Source organism: Pelobates fuscus, chromosome 1 (assembly GCF_036172605.1).
Source record: "Pelobates fuscus isolate aPelFus1 chromosome 1, aPelFus1.pri, whole genome shotgun sequence".
Lineage (NCBI taxonomy): Eukaryota > Metazoa > Chordata > Amphibia > Anura > Pelobatidae > Pelobates > Pelobates fuscus.
Genome location: NC_086317.1, coordinates 96,612,064 through 96,634,607, shown reverse-complemented (window position 1 = coordinate 96,634,607; position 22,544 = coordinate 96,612,064). Strand labels below are relative to the sequence as shown.

The following is a 22,544-nucleotide window of genomic DNA, read 5'->3' as shown; positions in this document are numbered from 1 at the left end:
ATCAACTGCCCTGAGTGAGGTTTACTCATGTCAAACCTTTAATTTCAATACACTCGTAAAGTGTAGGTATGGGAAAATAATTTTAGCACAGAATTTACATTTGCAAAACTTTTTTTTTTAAATGAACAATGCATTATTTGCAAACCTACTGTAAGGCCTCTTTTTGCCCAATCAGAGGGTTCTTAGCGAAGTGAATTGCAAGGATGGCGTTTGCAGAGTAAGCAACGCTGGAAAATTAGTTTTATAAGTTAGGGGAGTTAAGAAACTCAGTTTTAGAAAAAGACTCCGCTTAGGAAAGTGGGAAGATATCCATTTGGAGATGGAAGAGAGGCAGCTGGTGACAGTCTAAACAGATGGTGGGCAGCCTTTAGCACTCCAGATGTTGTGGACTACATTTCCCATACTTCTCTTACAGCCATAATGCTGTTGGAGCATCAGGGGAGATTTAATCAACATCTGGATTGACAAACATTACTTCTAGATAGATCAGTGGAGGTATATCTTGGTTCTTGAATTTAGGGCAGATATGTTTTCCCAAGAGACGTAGTAAAAAAAAAAATTACAAAAAAAGTATGAAGTGCTGAAGGGTTCCATCTATTTCATAAAGCCTGCACCATACAACTCATTTATGAATGAGATAAAGGGCTCTAGGCACCACTGACTTACAGCACTGCACAGAGCTCATCGTTCAGTCTAGGCCACTAGAAATGGCCTCAAAAGACTCCATGAAGCCCCAGGTATCCATTGATACCTGGGGTTAGTGGCGTGAACATAGATTTAACTCTGCTTACACTGCAATCTCTTTGAAGCCATTTAAACGCCCATTTAAAGGCGAGCAGCTCACCAAAATGTCTGGGGCCACTAAAAATGGCCCCAGAAGACTCAGTGGAGCCCCAGTTTTGATACCTGGGTTAGTCGTATGTACAAAGATTTAACCCTGCTCACACCACAATCATTTTGATATTTAAATCCTATTTAAAGAGCGGTTTGCAACACCAGCTTCCAGCGCTTCAAGCAGCTCACACCAAAACTGCAGGACCTGTCATTACTTCCTAAAGACATTAAAGCCCCATTACAGTTAGAGAATAATGGCACATCCTAATGTCATGAAGTGGTTAAATAAAGTTATAATCAAGTTATCATAAGATTTAAAGAAGAAACTCACTGACTAAAACTCTGAAATTAATAGGCCATCTAATACACAAATCCATGCTATAAAGTGCTATCTTAAACAGTTGATAAAGCTGTCATTTTAATCTGACAGCTCAAGCAAGCTTGGTGATTTTAAAGAATACATGTGAGTAGTTTAGAAACTAAAAGAACATTAAAAGGGTCCTCTGCACAGCATAACTACCCCAGGTGTAGTGGTTATGCTGTCTAAAATTTGAGCGCCGCCCCCCAGTTTAATGCAAACTGTTTAAAGGCAGTCTAGCAAACACTAGGGATCTCCTCTGCAGCTGAGAAGTTGGGGGTCTCCATGTGCAATGACAAGGGAGAATTTCGATTTTCACATTATCAGTCTCATGCAGCCTAGACAGCAATGATATGCTGGAAGAACTGGGCTAGTCCAGGAGGGACAAATTGACATTGCCAAAACAGAATTGTTAAATCTTCACTATCAATTACAGAGTGTGGTGGAGAGACCCATTTTTCTCAAATCTCTCCTAAATTACATAAAACTAGAGAAGGTTGTACGGAGCTCTGGTAGTTTTGTAAGAGTAATTCTTTAAACTTTTAAAACAAAAAACTGTTTCACCTGATAATAGAATTAAGCTATGCGCCTTCTTCTAAATTGTATTTAGCACCCAAACTCCACCAAATATATACATATACACCTTAAAATAAATTTTTACTCCAGGCACTGGGCCAACTGCGAGATTTTCACTAGGATTATAATTACCTTTTTCACCAAATCATAACCAAACCATTAATCACTTCAGGTTTTATTTTAAAGTAAGAGGAAAAAAATAATTTATATATATATATATATATATATATATATATATATATATATACATATATATATACATACATACACACACACACACACACACACACACACACACATATATATATATATATATATATATATATACATATATACACACATGCACATAAAACAAATTGAATACCCTTTCAATATTACGGGGTTACCATCTGCTATAGTTATTTAATCGGTCATCTTTTATCAAAAACAAACCTGTCACACATGCTCAGGCACAATTGGTGCCCATGTAAAAGGGACAGGGTGTGAAGCTCAATGCATTTGGAATATCACAAAAATCAAGTTAGATTGTTTTAATATTTCAATCTGCCATCATTTAATTCAGTGGTTCCAAGGGAGATATAATAGTCAGAAGATGTCAACCTATAATCAGAATTTGTCATTCCATATTTTAGTGTTAGTAAAAGGCAACTTTGTAAATGCCAAATTTAAAGCTAAATTGTTACTACAGAATGATCATTTCATTCTATAGTACCTATAACCTATAGTACGTATAATATTTAAAGCAACACTGCAGCGTTATAAAAGGAATACATTTATTTATAATGCCATGAGATTGCTTAGTTCCTGTCCCGCTTTCCTTTTAATGAAGGGGTCATTTGTCTCTAATCCAGCAGCGAGAGGGTCCTATCAAAACCCCTAAAGTGCTTTAGGGGTTTGGAAATGGTTTCTTTAAGAAAACAGATGCTCGAGATCCTTTTTAACCAGCAGATGGAGCCGCAAGTTCAGGTGAACAAGGTGTCATTGATGGCCTATCTGGTGCATATTGCAAAGAAATTAAATGAAAAAAAAAATAATGAATAAGCCAAGAACCAAAATGCTGTATAAAGTCTACATTACTCATATCTAAAACTCTTGCACATTTCGAGAGACAAATGCAACAAAAGGATACTAACATAGTACAAGGATCACACTGAGTACCATAATTATTATTATAGCCTATTATATAGCGCCAACAGATTCTGCAGCGCTTTACAATATTATGAGAGGGGGTATTTAACTACAAACAGGACAATTACAAGAAAACTTACAGAAACCATAGGTTGAAGAGAACCCTGCTTAAACGAGCTTACAGTCTATAGGAGGTGGGGTATAAAACACAATAGGTCAAGAAATAGCAATCAAATAAGGTGGGAGTGAAGCAGAGCTAGAGGAGAGAGCAGAGACAGGTATAATCACCGTAAAGCTTACTTTACGACTTATAGTGTAAGCAGTCATCCTCCCAGCACCAATAGATCTTCAAACATACCAATAAAGGGTCAACTGCCAAATAATGCTACTTCAAAATAAATAAATATATATATTTTTTTCTTAACAAAATTACAAAAAGACTTGTCTTTTTTCAGCCTAGATTACCATGTAACTATGCACGCTGTACACATACTACACCGTGCTCTGCTTCTTTACAAAGTAAAAAAAAGTTAAATAAAGGTTGTTTAAAAAAAAAAAAAAATTAAAAAGAAATGATACCTCATAGAAATTAACTAAACACTCACACACCTGGTTTAATTAAAAATCATCAAATAAAACTAACCAATAATAACTAGCCACTAACGTTTCTAACCCTCACTAAGCAATACACAATACTCCCTTGGGTATCTGTTATGTTATGTGGTCAGTTTTACAGACCCTTTATTTTGTTTACTGATGGTGTAATTTCATGTGCTAATTTAGTCAGTTTTATTATGACAGATTAAAGGGCCTGTCTTGTAGTTTTGAAATAACTGTACAAATAGCATAGTCATAAAAGGCACCATAAGTATTTCTGGAAGTGAAGTCCAATACACAATTGAGAGTAACAAGCTGATTAGCTGCTTGTTTTATAGATTGATAAACCGGTCTCGTGCTTTGCCATAATGGTTTGTAAAAATCTTTCAGAGTGAACTTTGAATTTTCCCACACCCCAAGGGGTTACATAAAAATCGATATCTAAATCCATGATAGTGTTATGTCATCTGTTGTGAAATTAAACATGCAACTTGTGGATAGCGAGGATCAGCCTAATATATTGAACCTGTCCGTTTCTAGCACACAGTGACAAAATACATTAAACATTCCATCTGAACTGTAACAAATACATGCATGTGCAATGACACACCTCTCATAGTTCTAAATGAGCTATCAGTCTGAATATTCTTAAAGGAACACTATAGTCACCTAAATTACTTTAGCTAAATAAAGCAGTTTTAGTGTATAGATTCCCCTGCAATTTCACTGCTCAATTCATTGTCATTTAGGAGTTCAATCACTTTGTTTCTGTTTATGCAGCCTTAGCCACACCTCCCCTGGCTATGATTGACAGAGCCTGCATGAGAAAAAAAAAACTTGTTTCACTTTCAAACAGATGTAATTTACCTTCAATAATTGTATCTCAATCTCTAAATTGAACTTTAATTACATACAGGAGGCTCTTGCAGGGTCTAGCAAGCTATTAACATAGCAGGGGATAAGAAAATCTTAATTAAACAGAAAGCCTAAATAGGGCTCTCTTTACAGGAAGTGTTTATGGAAGGCTGTGCAAGTCACATGCAGGGAGGTGTGACTAGGGTTCATAAACAAAGGGATTTAACTCCTAAATGGCAGAGGATTGAGCAGTGAGGCTGCAGGGGCATGTTCTATACACCAAAACTGCTTCATTAAGCTACAGTTGTTCAGGTGACTATAGTGTCCCTTTAAAGAAAAAATGCAAACCCCACATTTTTTTTTTTTTTTAACTATAGAGTGAGCAGTGGTGTTTACAACTGGACTGACAAAAACTGCCAGACTGGAAACCTTCTCAAAATCAGCCTAAGTTGGAAAGGTTTTCTCGACCTGCTGATTTATTGCCCGCCCCCCCCCCCCTTTTTTTTTAAAGAATTCCTCAGTCCGTTTAAGAGGACCGGCCAACACATTTTTCTGCTAGCCTTTAGCAGATGCACTTTCATTTTGGCTAAGGATTGGAAAGTATGTGTAAAAAAATGTGTGCATGTGCTTTAAATAAACACTTGCAACTTTTATTTCAGTTACGGAAACGGTTTCAGAATTCTGCAGAAACCTCCAGAAATTGAATTATTTTATAAAAATGATTTGAATGCTTTGCTTGGGCAAGTGTCTCATCATATACAGAAAATATGTTGGGCAGGGCGAACAACAGGAGGAGCTGTAAATATATTCTACAGGGGAAATTTGACTTCCTTTTCTGATCTCTATGATTCTGACACTGTTGCAGTTTACAGTTACTTCTCTTAAAGGGAAAGTATAGGTACCCAGAAGTGGTCTGGGTGCCATGTTACCCTAGTTTTAACCCTGCAGTGTAAAGCATTGCTGTTCTCCAGAGTGGAAATGTGTTCATTGCAGTGTTTAAAGGGAAACTCCAGCGCCAGGAAAACAATCCGTTTTCCTGGCACTGGAGGGTCCCTCTCCCTCCCACCCCCAATCCCCAGTTACTGAAGGGGTGAAAACCCCTTCAGTCACTTACCTGAGGCAGCGACGATGCCCGTGTCGCTGTCTCCTCCTCCGCGCCGCTCCTCCTCTGCATTGCGTCGGCCGGTGGGCGAGACTGATCCCGCCCACCGGCCGAGGAGACCTAATGCGCATGCGCGGCATTAGCGCCCCCAATAGGAAAGCATTGAAAAATAATTTCAATGCTTTCCTATGGGGAAATGAGCAATGCTGGAGGCCCTCACACAGCGTGCGGACGTCCATCGACGCTCTAGCACAGGTTTCCTGTGCTATGAAGGAGGAAGTTCCCTCTAGTGGCTGTCTAGTAGACAGCCACTAGAGGTGGAGTTAACCCTGCAAGGTAATTATTGCAGTTTATAGAAAACTGCAATAATTACAGTTGCAGGGTTAGGAGTAGTGGGAGTTGGCACCCAGACCACTCCAATGGGCAGAGGTGGTCTGGGTGCCTAGAGTGTCCCTTTAAATGCTTCTTGTGGATATCCCTCAGACAGTCACTTGAGGCGCTTCCTCCAAAAAACAGCAGAGTAAAATTATCTAAAGCAACATTGCATTTTTCTGAGCATGCGCACCAGTCTCCCAATGCTTTCCTGTGTATAAGCATTGGATTGGCTGAGATAACTGTTGTGATGGTCTCACCCAAGGGACATGGCACCAGCTGTGGAAACTGGCACTTTGAGGGTAAAAAGGTAAGTAAAATACCTTTTTGCAGGGGGGGGGGGGACTGGTCATCTAAAAAGCCACAAGAGCACTATAGCAATTTAAATACACATTTTGATTCTTAATGCTATAGTGTTCCTTTAACCCCTTAGTGACCAGATCACTTTAAATTTTTGTTACCGTTTGGGACCAGGGCTGTTTTTACATTTCTTCAAGCTTCTTCAGCAGCTCTGTGTATATCTAGTGGTGTGGGTGGCTTCCTGTAACCAGTGGGGACCGGGACGGCCAGGTACAGGTAAAAGGCAGGAACTGCGAAAGCTGCTGCGGTCTGCTCTACTCCAGTGCAGATTCTTGTTCACAAGTGCTGAGAGGAAGTGATCGGAGTTCACCTTTTCTACACGATGCAATGTATAAATTGCGGATTGTCCCTCGCCATCTGCAATCACTGTTCGGTTTGCACTAGCAGATAGATGAAGTCCCCAAAACATTGCGGATATGCCAGCATCTGTTTGACTCTGGAAGCTTTCAGTGCCATGCAAAGGCACCACGAGTGCCATACATTGCAAACGGGCTATAAGGTTGCTGACCCAAGATCGAATGTATATTTGAGCATTAATTCCACTATTAGTCTATAATGTGATTACATACTTTGCTTCCAAAGATGCCCTTGTATCAGCCTTTCCTTTCAACCGATAAATTTTTTTCCTTCTTAAAATAAAATACCACGATGACATTCCATTAAACGTCACACTGTAAATGTGCACAGATTTAGAACTAGATACATTTGAATAATAGTTTCTAAAATCTATACAGAACATACCGAAAAATAGCAAACTATTCCACGTGTTTGCATGTGGCTTATTTTAAATAAGCACAGAAACAAAGAAAAATATCTTATTCTTCACTAAATCAGAGCCACAAAGATGTAGCTATGTCAAGTATGTGCAAAAAGCAACATGAATATTTCATTAAGTCTAATGAGGGAGGCTCCTGTCTTTTAAAACAGGTAAAACAAGACTTTCTTTTTTTGTGCCACTGCAACCATGAATTAATTACAATGGTATGTAGTTATGTCAGTTACGACTCCATACCACCAAGCACAGTTCGGAGTAAGAAAAAAGGAGAAACATTCTTTTATGTTTGACATGCATGGGAAAATTGCATTTCTGATTTGGAGGATAGAAATACTTTTATGACACGAGAACCAAAGAAGGTCACTTTATCCTAGTGAACTACTTCGTAGTTTTAAAAAAAAGTGATCAAACACAAAGAAAATAGTGATCTAAATACTTATCCTTTTTAGTGTCTCCACACAAACACTGATAAATAAAATATAACCATTGTGACGAAAGTAACTTCGCCACTGGTTTTTGGAGGGGCCTGTTTGCCAGCCTCCTACCCTGTGACCATGGCCCCCGCAATAGACCTGGCTAAAATACTTTAGACAGGCTCTGTTTGTGCAATTGGGACTATATGGTTCGTTTATCGAACAGCTGCACGAGCCGGAGACCACCCTGGAGGTTGTTAAGCTTAATTGATACATTGTTGCAATTTCAGCCGCAGTGGTCCAAGTGTTTGTCTGGGTGGCCGCAATTCCTATGGACGTCCACGGGGTGGCGGCCATCTTGTTCACATGGACCAACACCGCAACTAGACTTCAGGAGGACTTAGCCGCGAATGCCCTGAAACTATTTTCCGCGTGAAAACTTTGCGGTTCCCGGTCGGTCCTCCAGTGGCACTTAGCCGTGATTCTATGGACCTATTTCTGGCTATGGGACCATACCTGCGGTCAGATAAATAAATTACTTCCAGGAAATTCCTGAACCCCTGAACTGATCTGGGTAATTTTGGGATATTTTGGTCACCCAGATCAGAGCTATCAGGGGATGTAACATTTGTGGGGTTTTATGGGTACTTTTGGGGTGTTTAAAAAAAAAACAAAACAAAAAAAAAAGTATATTTGTTTTGTGCTTTGAGATAATTAGATTAGAATTAGTAGTTGCTGATCCAATTATCTCCCAAACAGAGGGGAGGGATTGTGTGCTGTGTGTGGTCTGTGAAGTTGCAAATCAGTCCCCCACAAAGCTCCCTGTGGGCGTACCCCTTGCATGGGGATTGTCATATAAGCCAAGTGTGTCTCCCATTAAAGAGAGATTTGTTTATCCCTTCATGAAGTCTTGGCTCATGTTTGGGGGACTGGAGAACTACATTCACTCTGGGGATTGCTATATCACAATGCTCCCCTAAATATAATCACTAGCTCTTATAAGAGCTTTTCCTGCTACGCTCTCCGGACTAGGAGAGGTCTACCCACTGGAAGCTGGATCCTGGTCCTGGGTCCAGAGTAGGTGAAGGACGGCGAAACCACAACCAAGCTGCGGCGGTTCATGGGGTCTACGGTGGTTATGGTATTCCAGTACAGTGCTTATTGTGCTCGCAAGTACTAGGAAGCAGTGATTGACGGAGGTACCTGGGCAGGGTGCCAGGCAGTCTGTCACAACCATAAATAAGTGAAGGTTGTGATGTTAAACCAATGCCATAAAATATAAGTCACTTTAAGTATAAAATATATTTGCAAGAAAACAAGCTTCGTAAAAATATGTTCTGGAAAAAATCGACTAAACTGTGTTTCTACTGTGCATGTGGCAGTCTTGTATGGATCCTCTACCCTGGGATGCGGCCGATCGTGTGCGCCATCGTATGGAGTCATATACGGCGGCGGTGCTACAATGCGCAGAATGGCTGGCTGTGTGCAGGCCAGTCACTTTCCCGTCCCTGCTGCTCACAGTGCCAGCGGAGCGTGTGGCCTGCTTGAAAAGAGAAGATCATGCAGGGCTTGACTGGAAGACTGCTTAAAGGGACTCTCCAGTGCCAGGAAAACATATTTTCCTGTCTATGCAGGACCCTGCAGTTCCCCTCTCCCTCCTACCCCCATCCCATGTTGCCGAAGGGGTTAAAACCACTTTAGTGACTTACCGGAATCCAACACCGATGTCCCTTGGCGCTCGGTCAGCCGGCGGGGGAGGCCTAATGCGCATGTGCGGCAATTCAATGCTTTCCTATGGGGATTCCCGCGACACTGGACATGCCTAGTGTGAGGACGTTCAGGGTCGTTTAACCCCTTAAGTACCAAACTTCTGGAATAAAAGGGAATCATGACATGTCACACATGTCATGTGTCCTTAAGGGGTTAAAACACTTCATGTTCTAAGAACACGGAAGTCCCTCTAGTGGCTGTCTGATAGACAGCCACTAGAGGAGGACTTAACCTTGCATAGTAATCATTGCAGTTCATAAAAACTGCAGTAATTACACTTGCAGGGTTAAGGGTGGTGGGAGTTGGCATCCAGACCACTCCAATGGGCAGAAGTGGTCTGGGTGCCTGGAGTGTCCCTTTAAGGTAGGGTAATAGGGGTTTGGGGGAACCTTCCTGTAGTGTAGAGTTACATTTGGGTGGCAGGGAGGGGGGCAGTGTATTCAATTGGGGGAGGGAGAATAGTGTATTAAATTGGGGGTAGGGAGGTGGAGCAGTGCATTACAGTGGGGGGCAGTTTATTAAATTGGGCGGAAGGAGGTGGGGGGGGAAGTGTGTTAAATTGGGGGAGGCAAGGGGGAGGGCGTTGTGTATTTAATTGGGGGAGGGAGCAGTGTATTAGAGTGGGGGAAGGGGAAGGCAGTGTATTCAATTAGACTGGAGGGAGGAGAGGCAGTGTATTAAAGTGGGAGGAGAGAGGGGAGGCAGTGTATTAATGTTATGGGAGGAAGGGCAGGTAGTGTATTAAATTAGTGTGGTGGGAGTGGGGGCAGTGAATTAAATTTGAGTGGAGGTAGGCGGGGTGGTGTATTATATTGGGGGAGGGAGACGAGGCAGTGTATATTACATTAGAGTGGTAGGAGTGGGGGCAGTGTATTAAATTGGGAAGCAGTGTATTAGATTGGGGGAGGGGGCAGTGTATTTGAGTGGGGGGGCGGGGCTGCGGGAGGCTGTGTATTAGATTGGGGGGTGTAGTAAGTAACTTGAAGTGAAACTTTTGAGTAACACATATTTATTATATGTATAATACATATATATTACTGTATTACATATATTTGCATGAGAATGATACAAGTAATTTTAGTTTGTGTTGGTCTAGGTCTAACTTTTTTTTGTGGCCCACAAACTTAAACCTTGTTTATTTGGCCCGTGTTAGCCTTTTAGTTTGATATGCAAAACCTAATTTTCGTAAGTGAAGCTTCTTTTCTCACCAATATATTGTATACTATAAACTTCTTATTTATAGTTTGTTTTAAAATCTAGTGGGGAAAAAAAATGATATATCAAAGTCAAACAAGGTCAGTGCCAGGAATGACAAAAATAAAAACCATCAGTGACTTTCAAGCTCATGCAGCATATCATATCGTTAGAACTTGAATCAGTTTGGGGTGAAAAGTTAAAGTTTAAGCTACATTGCAAATTTTTGCAGATTTCCTATTGCAGATATAGTTCCTCCGCCCCCTCCACCCCGATGCCCCACAGAAGGAAATGTCACATTACAGGATTTATAGTTTTTCCACCCAAAGTAGCAAGTTAACTGGAAAAACTAGAAAATATAACCGTGAAACAAGGATATAAAAATCCAATAGATGTGGACTTGCCATTGGGAAGACAGTGGGCGAAGGACATCTGTTTACCAGCCAACATTGTTTTTTTTGTTTTTTTAGGTAAGCACAATTAACTAGAAGTTACCATAACGTGGCATCCTCTCTTTGCGCCAGTTCAGGTCTACGTAGGATCAGGTGAAAGAACTGAGAAAAGTCTGCACTGCCAAGTGAGCAGGCAGTCTACTGTACATACAATGGAGAATGACCATTCCAAGGGAGAAAAGTAGGCATTCAGATGGTTGGCCACACATGTAAGTTATTTTATTTTCCACCTGTGGAGATGTTGAGAGTCAAGAATTAGAAGTTGGGGAAATAACTTTGTGGGGTGTCTGATGTTGGGGCATGTAAACATAGGGAATTTAACACACTAGAGGAAAGATACTGGATGAGTGGAGGGAAGAGTTTAAGGTGTTCGTGGCACTTATTGAAGGTTTGAGACACTAAAAGGAGTTTAGGAAACCGAAACAAGTTAAGAAACTAGTTTGGATTATAGTTTTATATATATATATATATATATATATATACACACATATATATACACACACACACACACACACACACACAAGATGATTTAGGCCCAGAGTTTCATGACATTGCTCCTAAAATGTTGTGAGGTTGGGCGTGGCCTGACACCGCATGGAAGCAGTCGCATAATCTGAGAGCTCCGCCATTCCGTGGACTAACACAGCGTGAATACCAGCAATACTCACCCAACAACTTTTCCACAAGCTGGCGAGGACACAGGGGACACGTCTACCAAATCGTCCAAGAAACTGAAACAGAAAACGCTGCATTCTCACTTAATGATGGGGAATAACGGCAACCAAGATGGCGCAGACGGAGCGCACTATACCGCCTCGGACCACGAGAGTGGAGAAAGCCTAGACCCCCCTGGTATTCCCAACACTCATCCGGCCACAGATGCCTCAGTGAGTAGCATGCTACAGTCGCTACAGACCAACCTCAGGTCGGACTTTTCCAAGATGGCGGCGGACATCAGGGCAGATATTAAGGCCCTGGGGGACAGGACGGCACACTTGGAGGAGGCAACGGAGGGGCTGAGAGAGGCCCATAATGAGCTTGCAGAAGCGCACACGGCACTGCAGCAAAAAGTACACTTCCTAGAAGGTAAAATTGCAGATAACAAGGGCAGGGATAGAAGAAATAATATAAGACTGCGAGGTGTGCCTGAAGCAGTGGCCCCCAAGACCTGGCTAAATTTGTTCAGGATATGTTCAAGGCGCTCATTCCGGTACTGGAAACTTTGGATCTGCGTCTGGATCGTACTCACAGATTGACGAAGCACTTAACCCCAACTACAAGAATCACAAGAATGCATTATTTTACAGTCAAAAACTGCCTAATGCAGGCCTCTAGAAACAACCCGCCCCTACCAAAGCCGTTCGCTGATATCAAACTGTTCATTGATCTGTCCGCGGCAACCATGATCAAGAGACAAGCGTTTGCACCTATTATCGTGGCTCTCAGGAATGCCGCTATCCCATACAAATGGGGATATCCTACGAAAATATTACTAAAACGGAACGGAGTGGACAAAACGCGAAGGCGCAAAAATGCTCAGAGAGTGGAACATTCCCATGGCACAACTAGACAACACACGTTCAACAGCGATATCACCACCCAGAACAGCCCAGGGACTACCGACCTATCCCTTGGCACGCGGCGGGACCAACGGCAACTCCACCATGCCACACTGGCACGCTGGGCCACAACAATACCGAACAACACTGATTGATCACAGATATGTATCTTACACATGAGACTGTACACTTGGCTCCCCCCTAGTGCACCCTCGTAGCAGTCTTCACTTGCAATGTGTTTCACAGCCAAGAGTCCACACAGGCAGCTAACCATTTAATTGTTTACGTTAACTGATTGGCACTGTTATTTCCTTTATCTATATCTAACTGTACCGTTAAGGAATACCACCTGTACGGTGTATTTGCCGGGAAAGGTATACATATAGCATTACATCTGGTTGATACCGGCAAACCAGAGTAACCCAACCCAAAAAAAAAAAAAAAAAAAAAAACATAACAGGTACCAACCACCAACGCCCACAGCGCCCCACGCGGCTTAAGCCATTTAATTACCCGTCGGCAGACCTCTGCGCTAAGCCACCCGGCTAACAGGTCTTGTATATAGTTCAAGTTGTACTGTTGTACATTGATACCCTACCACACCCCTCCCGACCCTACCCACGATATCGAAGAAGTAAGGTGACAGACGGGGCTAGGTAGTACAGCATAACCATATTCATCATCACCCGATGAATTATAGCTGGAGTAATGTCAATCAAAGTACTTTCTCTTAACACTAAAGGGCTGAACACGCCCCATAAAAGACGACTGGCACTATTAGAAGCCAAAAAGCAAAGGGCACAAGTAGCTTTCTTCCAGGAAACATTTTAAATGGGGTTCACGGCCCAGATTTAATTCCCCCTGGTTCCCTATTGATCATCACTCCTGCTGCTCCACAAAAAAAAAAAAGAGGAGTCTCCGTTTTAATAAGCAGAAACGTAACCTTTGAGCTGGTCCGCAAAATTAGTGATAAGAAAGGTAGATATCTCATCGTACAGTGCCATCTTAACAACAACCCCTTTACATTAATGAATATATATGGGCCCAATGGGTCAGGGTACCTGAAGTCTCTACCTCTGAGAGAGGTAGAGACTTAGAAGTTTATCCGTCCAGAAGGGCTGTTTCCTCCGTCCCTCGCGGTCCTTCCGGTCATTTACACGCCGGCCGCGAGGGATCCACTTCCTTTTGTAACACGACGCCCAGCAGTCGACGCCATGACGCCAACCCGGACCGACCTGTCACTCAATTGTCTGGAAACTAATCAGGACTCGTCGGAGGCGTGTCTACTCTCTTGAGCCAGGGTATTTAACAGTGCTTCTTCCATTTGCTCATTGCCCTGTCGTGGTTCTAGCCTGTCTAGTCACTCAGTGCTCTTGTATTCCAGTTATCCTTTTGGTTCCAACCCGGCTTGTTTGTATTACTCTTCTTATCTCTGTTACCCTTTGACTCGGCTTGTTCCTCGTTTACCTGTCTTCTCGTTCCCTCGACCTCGGCTTGCCTTTGACCATTCTCTCTATCTCCGTACGTTAGTCCGGCCATTCTAAGGTCCGGTATACGTACCTTTCTACTGTCTGTACTCTGCGTGTTGGATCCCTGTCCCGATCCTGACACAATGAAAATCAGGATGGGTTTATGCACCAAATATTTGCTTTGTTGAATCTGCACAGCTTTGGGGAGGTAATACTTGTAGGCGACACCAACTTTCTTCTTGATAGCATTAAAGACTCCTCTGCCTCACATACGATAGCGCCCACCACCTCTAAGAGAAGGCTCGCACAATCGCACAACATTCGCGATATCCTAGCAACACATGATTACGTAGACCCTTGGAGAATTACACACCCCAATGAAACTGACTACACATGCCACACGGAGGTACACAATAGCTACTCCAGAATAGATAGGTTCCTGGTTAGATCTACTTCCCTCCTAAAGATACTAGATACTGACATTGGGGATATCACATGGTCCGACCACGCACCTATCACGTTAACACTCAAGGAACGATTTCCTCATACTGGCCAGACATCTTGGAGGTTAAATAACACTTTGTTGACGAACACACATATAGTCCAACAAGTTACACTAGACCTGCAAAACTACTTTGCGGACAATGATAGGCAGGACATTGATCCAGACTATGTCTGGCTAGCCCGCAAGGCAGTTATTAGAGGCAGCTTTATAAAGCATGCCAGCCATGCCAGTAGGACGCAAAAGGCGCAATACCTAGCTCTTATAAACAAGATAAAACATATCACACACAGAAACAAACGCTTTTGAGCTTACAAACACAACTACGAGACATAGACTTAGCTAAAACAACCCACCTTTTACAAAAATCAAAGCACGAATTCTTCGCGTCAGGGAACAGAGCCGGTGCTAAACTAGCAGCGCAATTGAAACAAAAAATCGCCTCCAGGATTGCCTACCTCAAAAATGGAACGGGTCAAAAAATCATTGACCCAGGGGAAATTGTTAACATGTTTGAAGATTACGATCGTAAGTTGTACAACCTACATGAAGACGAAGCTACTGCGGTCCCGACCGTAGCGGACATAGACAGATTCCCAACAGACCTTTGCTTGCCCTCCCTGACCCCGACCGCAATACAGTCATTACAACAGCCCATTTCCTTAGAGGAGATCACTTCGGTGATCAAAAACGTACCCACTAACAAATCACCTGGGCCAGATGGTCTCACCAACGCCTATTACAAACTGTTTGTGAACACTCTCTCCCCACACTTGTTGAAATTGTACAGACAGAGCAATGACCGAGGGACCCTACCGGCAGAAATACTCCTGGCCCATATTTCCACCCCCACCCCCCCAAGCCAGGGAAACCACCGACACACTGTAAGAATTTCAGACCTATCAAGATACTTAGTAATAGAATAGCACCACTCCTCAGACACTTAGTACACAACGACCAGTCAGGGTTTGTCCGGGGACGGCAAGGTTCGGATAACACCAGACATACTGACACATATGGAATAAAATAACACCGAGGGCCTTCTCCTGGCACTAGATGCGGAGAAGGCCTTCGACCGCCTCAACTGGAAATATATGTCTGGGGTCTTGGGGAGGTATGGATTCCCACCTGAAATGATTAGGGGGATAGAAGCACTATATAGTGCACCTGCGGCCAAGGTCTCAAATGGAGGTTTCACCTCTGACAAATTCTCCATCACTAATGGGACACGCCAAGGCTGCCCCTTGTCCCCCCTCCTCTACATCCTATCATTGGAGCCACTGGCGCTTAAAATTCGTACAAGTTCTGACATAAGGGGAATTCTAGTGACAGGCCAGGAACACAAACTGGCGTTGTTTACCGATGACGTTTTGGTGTCACTGACAGACCAGGAGAAGTCCTTACCACACCTAATGAACACCCTTACCGACTTCAGCCTAGTTTCCCATTATAAACTTAACCAAGATAAAACTCAAGCACTGACAGTTAACCTACCATTGGAACGCACAAAGATACCGCAACACCAGCATCAATTTGACTGGAGACTTTCCTCCCTTACATACCTAGGAGTCAAAATCGCAACATCCATAGCCAAAATTGTAAAATGAAACTACCTACTCCTGCCACACATGTGCAGGGCGGAAACCCTAAAGTGGAAACACACACATCTTTCCTGGCTAGGAAGGATCAATGCCTTCAAAATGTCTATACTACCCAAAATTCTTTATGTTTTCCATATGCTCCCTCTTAAAGTAACACAACCTCTGCTCAAAAGCCTGCAAAATACCTGTAACACCTTTATATGGGACAATAGGAGGCCCAGGATTCCCAGTAGACTTCTGTATACCCAGGTCAAACAGGGCGGAGTGGGACTACCAAATATCAACCAATATTATAAGGCAACAGCGTTAACAGCTGGTATATTGCTACACTCTCCTAAAGGGGACATCAACTGGGTAGATATGGAGAACGCACAACTACAAGCGCTAAACATAGTTGATGTCCTATGGGCGCCTAAACATCTACGGACCCCTAAACTAGACCTCTTCCACACGACGTCTCTCACGCCTAACGTATGGGGTACATTTATGGCCACACTGGGGTGCAAAATCTCTTTCCATACCCGGGCACCATTGACTGCCTTAGGAGCCACATCCCCCGACCTACCTCTAACAAAAAGGGCTAAGGCAGGAATCACCAACTTCCAGCACTTATTAGACAATAAGGGTGTAATGGCATTCGCAGACATACAGGCCAAATGGCACCTCCCAATAGGATAAATATTTACTTACCTTAGACTCAAAGGAACCATACTGACACATGTGAACCTGCACAAAACTACTCGGGAGAAATCATTACTAGTGGGCGGGATCTTAGATAGATGTTGGGCCGCACCAGGCAAACCAAAAGCCATCTCCCTCTGCTACAAAATGTGGGAAACAATGTTACCACAGCAAATTCCCCTCTTTAAGACAAAATGGGAGGAAGACTGCTCCCTTCAACTCTCAGAGGAAGACTGGGTAAGAGCCCTAAATGGCCTCTTAAAACTCACTAGATGTTACACGCACATAGAAGCCCATAGGAAGCTACTCTATAGGTGGTATATGACGCCACTTCGGTTACACAAGATATACCCCAGTGTATTACCAACATGCTGGAGATGTTCCAGAGATACTGGTACACTCCTTCACATATGGTGGACATGCCCGGTGATTTAACCCCTCTGGACAGAGGTCGGGAAACTGCTGGGTGTGCTGGGCATCGTAAATCTACTGCCAAGCCCGCAAACATACCTCATGCTCCTGTTCCCCAGTGATCTCGCTAGAGAACACAGACAAGTATGCGCTATCGCATTACTAGCGGCCAGGAACCTCCTAGCGACAAACTGGAAGTCGCACCTATGCCCCTCAAAGTCACAATTATGGGACAAGATTCAACAATACTATGTTTATGAACGTATGACGATGACCCATAGTGTAGAAACACAGCAGTTCCACTTGGCGTGGAAACAGTGGATACACTTATACAACCAGGCCACAAATTCCCAGAACCCACCCTAAGACCGTTTATGTATTGCTTAACAGAACGTACCGATACGCAACACCTTGCACCGAGAACCAGCCCTCCTTCTTAACCAGACTGACTTGCCCACAGACGCCTGACGACGGGTAGACAATGCGGATGTGAGGAACTACACCATGTAACCTTACTTATACACGTATTAGGTGTAAAGAAGTTATGGATATGGTCTGCCTACAAGAACCTGTAATAACATTGTCGATAACTTTGTCAACACCTCTTATGCATTATCCTATTGTCTGGATTTTTCCACTGTTACCCCTATATCTCCCTTCTCTCTTCTGTATCCCATATGCCTGAAAACCAATAAAAAGTTGTCTTAAAAAAAATGTGAGGTTTAAAAGAACACTAAAGCCAACTCCTAACTAAAGATTTAGATAGGCTTGGGGTTAAAAGGACTTATATCTAAAGTAGCTCTGTCACCCTCCACCTCAAAAATTTGTATTTTATAAAGATAGAATCTTTATTACTAATTGTGTGGAATGTCACTGAAATTTCAACCCTATCAAAAGGTATTCTGACACAAAGTAAGGACTACTATGTCTCTATTTTATCTACATTTGACAAGCTTGACAAACGGAGAATTTACATTTTGCTATGTTTGTCATTTTCCCAGATGTCACTAGAGATAGCTGCAAGGAAAAATCAAAATCTATTTCTATTGAGCAAGATCCTCCATTGACCTCAATGCTGTACTTACACGCGAAAGAGCAGCTCCGAAGCAGCAGTAGATAAAGATAAGGAAGCGGATTAAGTTGGCGGCCCCCTAGAGGGATAGGTTCAGGTAAATAAAATTTACCCTCCCCCCACACCAGATGCATAGTGATGATGTGACCATGTGGGTCAAAACTTAAGGTTTTCAAAATAGAAGGGACTGTCACTGCGTAGATACAGACAATTAAAATGCACATGTCACAGATACTAAATGTCTTCTTTACTACTATTGACCCTTATTACAGTATATGGTTACACAAACAGCTAGATTATTTAAAGTATTACAGTAATAGATTAGCAAATAACTTGGGGACAGATTCACACTTAATATTGTGAAAGAGTAATTTCGGCTCTGCGAGAGCAACTACAGTGGGGGCAGGTATGGGTGCTGGGGAAAGCCTGTTTTTCGCAAACTGCTCCAAACTTTTCTTGTTTGACAGAATACTGGGATGGCATACATAAACTCACCCAATGAACAAAAGTGTTCACGTTGGTTATAGTAATTCATTGTTGATGTTGCAATACCAACTTACAAAATTGAATTGACTTCTGAAATTAAGCAAGTACCCATTGACTGGATCAAACACAGTGTATGTGTGACAGAAGTTTAGAACCTCTGGTCTATGATAAATCATGAACACAGTACTTGCATACAATCTATTTATCAATGTTGTACTTGTCACAATAGAAAACACACAACCTATGTGGTTCAGTCTGCTATCGGTTAAGCTTTGCTGCAAGACCCGGCCAAACTAAATGGCGTAATAATGATATATGTAAAAAAAAAATAAAATACACACACAATGGCGAGATAAATTATATACTAAAATGTTCCAGATGTGAGTCATATACTTTAGCGGTTTAACTACACCAGTGGAACACATGAAAGTATCTTGCAAATGATTACCAAGCAGAGCAATTAAATATCGAGAATTTTAGCCACTCTACACTCGCTAAATGACAGATGCTAGATTTTTTTGTATACGGCTAGCATAGAACAATGCAGATGCGCTATGACTGTTAGACATTGTAAATGACAAACTTGCTTTAATGTAGAATTGTTGCAGTTTTAAAACAGGAGGCTGGGTATGAACTCTCATAAATACGAGAATCCCATGCTGCCTTTAATTCACACATGTTTCAATGTGAAGGTAGAAAAATCAATTCAGTTAATATTTATGAGGTGAAATGAATGCTGGGTTAAATATATTTACCATTACGCAAATAATGTCTAGACACAAGTTCCTGAATTCCATTCCCAAGAATATTTTTTATTTTATTTTAATATTTGTTTTTAATTTTAACTTAATGGTAGAAAACGTTATTTTAAAGGTAAAACATGAACGTAGCCAAAACTATATCCTGTCCTCACAGTTTGTACACTTTCAGCCAAGTTAAATTCTACTGAAAATTTCTACCTAATATCAGTGTGGCATTTTACCGGCACTCCATTGGCTAATGGAAAATTAAAGTACATAAATCAGACTTCTTTGTTGCACCCTATCTTGTACAGATTTAACACTTATCTATATCTTACAGCGTTCTTTATTTCTGAGGCAATGTCATTTGTGAATAAAACGGACATCTTCTTACAGCTGCTGCAAGCTATATATACTAGATATTTTTCTCACGCTTCGGGCCATCGAGGTCATTTTACAAACAATATTCATTTCATATATGTTTTGTATGTAGCTATGCAATTGTGTGTAAATTAATGTGTATTTCTGTACTTGTAATTTTAGTGTGAGTGCATGTGCGAAATGTCTGTTTGACAGAGTATCGGTGCATAAAACGTCTGAGTGCATACATGTTTTAGCATCAATTATTGTAGAATGTATGTGTGTTTCTGTGTATGTAATGCCAAAGAGTGCATATGGTTGTTTATGCAGCTGTAATGTAAGTGAGTGTGAGTAAATGTGTGTAATAGCAGTGAATGTGACTTGTACAATGATCAATCACAATATTAAAATTACCTGCCCAATACATTGAAGGTTTCCCTTGTGCTACCAAAACAGCTGATGTGTTCGGGCATGGACTCCACAAGATCTCTGAATGGTTTCTGTGGTATCTGGCACCAACTCATAAGCAGCAGGTCTTTTAAGTACTGCAAGTTGGTGGGTCCTCCATGGATTGGATTTGCTGTTCCAGCACATCCTATAGATGCACAATCTGATTAAAATCTGGGGAATTCGAGACTATGGCAACACCATGAACCCACTGTCATGTTCCTCTAACCTTTCCTGAACAATGTTTGCAGTGTGACATGGTGCATTATCCTGCTGAAAGAGGCCACTGAGATCAGGGAACACCTCTATGTGGTGTATGTGGTCTGCAACAATCTCTAGGTAGGTGATACGTGTCAAAGTAACATCTATATCAATGCCAGGACCCAAGGTTTCCCAGCAGAACATTGCAAAGAGTATAACACTGCCTCTGCCAGCCTGGCTTTTTCCCCATTGTGCGTCCTGCTGCTGTCTCTTTCACAGGTAAACAACGCACACAGCCATCCACCTGATCTAAAAGAAAACATGATTCATCAGATCAGGCAACCTTCTTCCATTGCACCATGGTCCAGTTCCAAGGCTCACGCCCCCATTAAAGGCACTTTCAGCAGTGGACAGGTGTCGTGATTGGCATCCTAACCAGTCTGTGGCTATGCGGCTCTGTACACAGTAAACAGATGCACTGTGTTCTGACACCTTTCTGTCATGGCTAGCATTACAATTTTCAGCAATTTGAGCTACAATACCTCTCCTGTGTGAACTGACCAGATGGACTACTCTTTGCTCCCTACATGCATCAATGAGCCTTGAGCTCATAATCATGATGCCGGTTCACCAGTTGTCCTTCCTTGCACCACTTTTAAAAGGAAGTAACCACTGCATACTGGGAACATCCCCCAAAAGACTTTTTTTAGAAATACCCTGACCAGTCGTCTACCATAACTAGTTGACCCTTGTCAAAGTCACTCTTCTCGCTTGCCAAAAGATAAAGATCAGGAAGAATAAGATACTACAGATGCAATATACTTCTAATTTTGCTATAATCTGTCTAATGAGATTAAATAGTGCCTACATCTATTTAAGCAACGAAACTGCTACATTGGTTTATTTATTTTAAGATACGTTGGTACTCTTTGGTTAATCATAAATACTCTTCCTTTACTTTATTTATTTGAGGTGTCAGCAATCCATGGCACTCGAGGCACCTTTGTACGGCACTCAAGGCTGCCAGAGATAAACAGGCACTGGCCTAGAAGGAGTCCCAGTGGGACTTCACACATTTGCTAGTGGAAACTGAGCGGTGACTGCAGGTGGAGAGGGACAATCTTCAAATTGAAGCATTGAAGCACTTGTCTTTGACCTGCACCTGGCCAGCTCGGTCTGGACACCAGCTAGATATACACAGAGCTGCAGAAGAAGCATACAAATAATACAAACAGCCCACACACACCACTGACAATCCACATATTCGCACACAACTCAACCAGCCTTTTATGTGCAATATCACACACAGCCGCACAAAAACATGCGCCAAACACACGTGACAGATCATCTACATTCACAACTACACACGCAGCCCACATAGATATGTAACATACACAATACCACAAACTACTCATGAACATATATAATAGAACAGCCCACATACACACAAATGCAATGCTACAAAGTAACTGCAGTACCAAAAAAAGAACACAAGCAGAATATGGCAACATACACACCTTAATAAAAAATAAAAATAATATATATATATAAAAAAAAAAAAATAGGACCGGCAAGCCAAGGGACTTCAAGATCTAGTTTTGGCACAGCATTACTAAAAGGTATCCCTGATCTACAAAACTACACAGAAACAAACTCATTAGAAATGTACCTTAGAAAAGGCTAAATTTTAACTAGATCCATTGCGCAAGTTTGCCTGACTAATTTCTCATTTGTGAATTGTACAGCATCAGCACATAGCAATTGGATAAAGCAACATCAACAAATGTGAGTATGTTAAAGTTTTACATGGCCTCAGTAAAAATTAACCATCCTTGATGGAAACAAGTTTAAGTGGTGGTAGATTAAATTAATGAAAAATGCACTTTGGATAGTTTTTTACAGTTTAAAATAATTTATCATGTGGTCAGTACATAAATAAAGCTCATTAATTGAATCAATTTACTATTTTACTGGCTGTCCCCTCAATTTAGTATTTTTGCCTTTGTTTTCTAAAAGAAAAAGCCATAAAAGCCTTAATAATGAAACACAAATGTAATATAGAACATTGGTACATACAGGGAGTGCAGAATTATTAGGCAAGTTGTATTTTTGAGGATTAATTTTATTATTGAACAACAACCATGTTCTCAATGAACCCAAAAAACTCATTAATATCAAAGCTGAATATTTTTGGAAGTAGTTTTTAGTTTGTTTTTAGTTATAGCTATT

The 22,544-nt window shown here is 41.7% G+C and overlaps 1 protein-coding gene across 4 annotated transcripts in view; it reads right to left on the bottom strand.

Moving 5' to 3' along the window:
- Positions 1-22,544, bottom strand: part of WWC3 (WWC family member 3) — a 188,799-nt gene that overhangs the window by 71,547 nt on the left and 94,708 nt on the right. The window lies entirely within an intron of this gene.